This window comes from Silene latifolia, chromosome Y (genome assembly GCF_048544455.1).
Source record: "Silene latifolia isolate original U9 population chromosome Y, ASM4854445v1, whole genome shotgun sequence".
NCBI classification, from domain to species: domain Eukaryota; kingdom Viridiplantae; phylum Streptophyta; class Magnoliopsida; order Caryophyllales; family Caryophyllaceae; genus Silene; species Silene latifolia.
In genome coordinates this window covers 103,130,227-103,135,866 of record NC_133538.1, presented here as the reverse complement: position 1 = coordinate 103,135,866, position 5,640 = coordinate 103,130,227, and the positions used below count along the sequence as shown (strand labels likewise).

At 39.9% G+C, this 5,640-nt stretch overlaps 1 non-coding gene across 1 annotated transcript; it reads left to right on the top strand.

Annotated features, from left to right (window-relative positions):
* The first annotated feature begins 3,085 nt into the window (after positions 1–3,085).
* Positions 3,086–3,192, top strand: LOC141635014 (small nucleolar RNA R71). Its single transcript, XR_012539724.1, has one exon. It is a non-coding gene; the product is annotated as a small nucleolar RNA R71 (small nucleolar RNA).
* The last annotated feature ends 2,448 nt before the right edge of the window (positions 3,193–5,640 follow it).

The following is a 5,640-nucleotide window of genomic DNA, read 5'->3' as shown; positions in this document are numbered from 1 at the left end:
ATCCTATTAAAAGACTCAAGACAATCATTAGTAAACACAAAGGGAGCATCTTTTAAAAGAATCTCCGTAAGGGGTTTGGCAATCTTAGAAAAGTATTTAATAAAACGGCGGTAGAAACCCGCATGGCCTAAGAAACTCCTTACACTCTTCACATTTACCGGTGGGGGTAGTTGCTCAATAACTTGGACCTTAGCACGGTCCACTTCAATTCCTCTCTCCGAAACAATATGACCAAGCACCACTCCTTCATTCACCATGAAGTGGCACTTTTCCCAATTCAACACCAAATCAAATTCTTCACAACGCTTCAAAACTTTGGACAAGTTAGTCAAAAAAGCATCAAAGGAAGAACCATATACACTAAAATCATCCATAAACACCTCCATGATAGACTCAATGTAGTCGGAAAAGATGCTTATCATGCAACTTTGGAAAGTGGCGAGGGCATTACAAAGACCAAAAGGCATTCTACGGTAGGCAAATGTACCATAGGGACATGTAAACGTGGTCTTCTCTTGGTCATCCGGGTGAATGGGTATTTGAAAGAACCCGGAATAGCCATATAAGTAGCAAAAGTATTTGTGACATGCCAACCTTTCCAACATTTGGTCAATAAAAGGTAATGGGTAGTGGTCTTTCTTGGTGGCTAGATTTAGCCTCCTATAGTCAATGCACATTCTCCAACCCGTCACAATTCAGTTGGAATTAAATCATTTTTATCATTTTTGACTACGGTGGTTCCTCCTTTCTTAGGAACCACTTGGACCGGACTCACCCATTTAGAATCGGAAATCGCATAGATAATTCCCGCATCTAACAATTTAAGCACTTCCTTTTTGACCACTTCTTGCATGTTAGGATTTAGTCGTCTTTGACCTTGGACACATGGCTTATGATCTTCCTCAAGATTGATTCGGTGCATGCAAAATTCGGGACTTATGCCTTTTAAATCGTCAAGTTTGTAACCAATGGCTTCCTTATGAGACCTCAAGAAATGAAGCAATTTAGCCAATTGACTCTTATCTAATTTAGCACTAACGATTACCGGACACATCCCCTCATTATGAAGAAAAGCATACCTCAAATTGGAAGGAAGGGGCTTAAGCTCGAGTTTTTGTACCTCAACATCTTGAGGTGTAGCAACCAAGCCTATAAAGTGCGAGCTCTCCTCCAATGATAGCTCCTCTCCATCCAATTCTTGCTCCAAAGCATCAATCTCCTCATTTCCAATCTCTTCATCACCTGCAAATGATTCTAAAAGAAAGAGTGCCTCCAAGGGATCTTTAGACAAAGATCGAGGTGTAGAGTCTTATATAACAATGTCAACAACATCCAAAATGTCAATAGAATAACAAGACTCTTCTATCATAGGACTCTTCATGGCACTATTCAAATTATATGTGACCTTATCGTCACCCACTTCCAATGTAATTTTACCGTTCTTGACATCAATCAACGCACCCGCGGTGTGTAAAAATGGTCTTCCCAAAATGATTGGGATTTGGGCATCTTCGGCCATGTCAAGAACAATAAAATCAACCGGAATGAAAAACTTACCAACCTTAACGGGAACATCCTCCAAAACTCCCAAAGGGCGTTTTATAGAACGGTCCGCCATTTGCAAGGTGACACTAGTGCATTTTAAGACTCCCATATTAAGCTTAGCACAAATAGAGTAAGGTATTACACTCACACTTGCACCTAAATCGCATAAAGCTTTATCAATTTGGTAGGTGCCAATTGTGCATGGAATAGAAAAGCTACCGGGATCTTTTAACTTAGGAGGGGACTTGTTTTGCAAAAGAGCACTAACCTCGGCGGTGAGAGCTATTGTTTCAACCTCATCAAAAGTCCTCTTCTTAGTTAAAATGTCTTTCATGAACTTAGTGTAAGATGGAATTTGAGTGATTAATTCGGTAAAAGGAACGGTTACCTGTAGATTCTTCACAACTTCCATGAATTTACCAAATTGGGAGTTCTTTTGATGCTTTGCCAATCTATGAGGAAATGGCACTTTGACTTTTTTCGGAATCTTTGCTTCAACATCTTTCTTTGGAGGAGCATCCTCCACTTCCTTTACTTTCTCAACAATAACAAGTGGTTCATCCACTTTCTTGGGAATTTCTTCAATTTCCTTATCATTTGGAGAGACCTCCAACTCAACAAGTACCTCTCATCATCTTTGGGCAAGGATGGCCCATCATATTTCGTACCACTTCTTAAGGAGATAGCATTAAGGGTAGCATGTGGTTGCTCACCTTGAGGGGGTAGTTGACCCGATTTCCTTGAAGAGCTAGATGAGGCCAATTGAGCCATTTGTTGCTCCAACATTTTGATTGCGGCATTTTGAGCTTGCTCATTCTTTTGGATTTGAGTCAACAATTCCTTTTGCATACGGATTATTAAACCCTCAAGCTTACCTCCCTCTTGGTTATTTTGTTGGGCATTTTGTTGTGGAGGTTGAGTTTGTTGGAAATTGTTTTGTGGGGGCCTTTGTTGATTTTGATACCCCGGTGGAGGGATATATTTTTGTTGTTGAGGGACAAAGGCATTTTGTTGTGGTGGGGGTTGTGGTTGAGGATTTAGCACATTGTTGCTTCTATAAGACACATTCGAGTGAAATCTTGAATTTGGGTTATATGTGTTTGAGAATGTACCCAGTGGATAAGCATTTTGTGCATTTTGTCTTAAGGCTAAAAAGGCATTTACCTCTTCAATGGGAGCTTGTCAATGAGCGGCATAGTGACCCGCACCTCCGCAACCTTCACACACAACGATTTGGCTCGTGGAAGACATGACATTGACTTGTTGAATGGAATCTCTAGCATCCCTTTCCGCCAATTGTTGTTGGAGCAAAGCAATTTGAGCTAGCAAAACAGAGTTGTTAGAGGATTCTTCTTTACCTTTAGGTGGCACAACACGGGAATTGACATATTGGGCATCATGGACCGCCATAGATTCGATCGTGGCATGAGCAAGGTCAGTGTCAATTTGATCAAACCGCCCATTGTTGGCGGAATCAAGAATCCTTCGGGACTCGGCACAACATCCATTATAGAATGTTATTGCTAGAAACCAATCATCTAGCCCATGATGTGGGCATTGCCTTTGAAGCTCTTTATACCTCTCCCAAGCCTCATATAAGCTCTCAAGAGCTTGTTGACGGAATCCAGTGATTTGGCTCCTCAAAGTTTGAGTTTTCTCTGGTGGAAAAAACTTTTGATAGAAAGCAAGGGCCAAAGTCTCCCAATTTGTGATTCCCATGGCGGTGCGGTCAAGGCTATTGATCCAAAGTTTGGCCTTGTCCTTCAATGAGAAAGGGAAAAGTATTTCCCTTATTTGGGCTTGGGTGACGCCCGTTTGACGGATCATGGAGCAATAGTCACAAAAGTTTTGCACATGCAAATTGGGATCCTCCAAAGGAATTCCCCCAAATTGCTTCCTCTCCACAAGGATATTGAAAGCCGGTTTGATCTCGAAGTCCGGCGCGGTGATTTGAGTAGTTGTGATTCCGGCCGGAAGCATGGCCGCGGTGGGCTTTGAGTGATCGGAAAGTTTCACCATCTTTTTGGTAGTAGATGGTGATGGTGGTGGAGATGATGAACTTGAAACCTCCTAGCACTTTCAACTTGTACGGGAGAAGTGGCTTCTTTCACTTCCCTCCAAAAACGTCGTCTTCTCCTAAATGTTTTCTCGGGATCGGAATCCGGTGAAAGCAATTCTCCACTACGAGAGGACCTGGGCATAAGACAACAATTTCTAGAGAAGTGATAAGTAACGGTCTTAAGGAACAAGTGTTCCCCAAGACAAAGGAAAACAAGATAAAAATCGACAATTCAAAAAGCAATAAAACCGTTTCCCCGGCAACGGCGCCAAAATTTGATAGGTTTATCGCGTACCTATGAAAAGATAATTTCCCTAGACACAAATTAATGTAGTAATAGGGGTCGAACAAAAGGAAACGGGAATTACGTCGTGAATTGCTATGGGTAGATTTTTATCAAGGTCGATTACGATTTGGATTTGGTTTGTTTGGTTTGATGATTAATGAAAATTGCAATGTAAATAATATGATAAAAGATAGTCTAAAGGGTTCGGGTCACTCATGCAAAGGTAAACATATGAACATGATAAATTTGATACTAATAATCTTGTCAATTACTTAGGCTTAAAGATACCCACCTTACGGTATTAGTATCAACCATAGACCGGGTCCTAGAAAAACTCTCGTCCATGACTAGGTCGTCCTACCACACATTCTTAGTCTAATTCAATTCTGTGCCTCTTAACTTTAGAACGAATAAACAAGTTTTAATCTACGACTACGGCCGATAATCAAAGATTAAGCGTAACAAAGCAAACATGTGATGGAAGCAATTGATCAATATTATTATGAACTTTATTTAATCATGTTACATGTTTGATTTTGCATGGCTCCCCTAGCCTTTAGACTAGAGAATTTAGCTACTCATACTAAGATGTAAAATGTAAACTAAATTGTAAGGAATGTTGAACATGGTTATATGAATTTATACTAATTAGGTGATATAACATACGAAAAGAACAAAGCTAAGTAAATATGAAATACTTGACTATGATAACTATGTGATGACTAAAGCAATGATGTAAATTGTAAACTTGCAATAAGAAATACCTTATAAAGGAGGACTTGTATGGAAGAACAACCAACTAATAACCAAAAGTTTGAATAACAAATGCTTGAGAATCTCTTGAAATACAAAATGTTGAAAGATTAACTAAGGAATGCTTAACAACTTAAACTTGAAATGAAAACTAATGAGAGAAAACTTATAATGCTTGAGGCTTATTGTAGTAAACTTGGACGTAAAATGGGATGCCTAAAACCTAGGAATACCTCTCCTATTTATAGGAGAGGAGGAGAAAACGTAAGCCATCACTGAGCATACAACCCCGATCGGGGTTAGGCGGCCCCGATCGGGTCGTGTGTTCCTCGGTCAATCGTCTTAATTCTTGATTAATTATGTGAGGAATCTATATGCTTCGTTTTTAATGCTCCTTAATCACCTGGTAATGCTCTAAATTCCTAGCATCCTAAGCTCTCTTGGCATCCAATGCTTGCACCTTAATATGGACCTTCATTTTGGGGTTGACTTTACATTTGGCTTCATTTGTAATTCCTTACTTCAATCCACTAATCTTCATGCAAAACCCAAGCAATCTTCACACACTTAGTCCAATATTTGGCCTTGTTTAGCTTAGTGAACTTGGTGTACAAAATCATAGGAAAAAGCCTCTAAATGCTTAGATTCCTACAAAACCGTAACAAACACAACGATACACCTAGAACACAAAATTAGCTCAAAAATATACTAATTAAAGTATGATAATCAATAGAAATCGAGCTAAAATGAGGGGTAAAAGTATATATAAAATGAACATATCATACCCACTTTGTGAAGTAGTCTATGGTGACTAGGATGAAACAATGTCCTTCGGTGCCTATCGGATTGACTTTGCCGATGATGTCGATGCCCCAGGTCGATAAAGGCCAGGGTGATGTCATGGTGTATAGAAGGGATGGTGGTGTATGTTGGCGAATATTTGGCAATTGTGGGAATGTTTGACGTAGTTTCTACAAGCGGCTTCCATAGTGGTCCA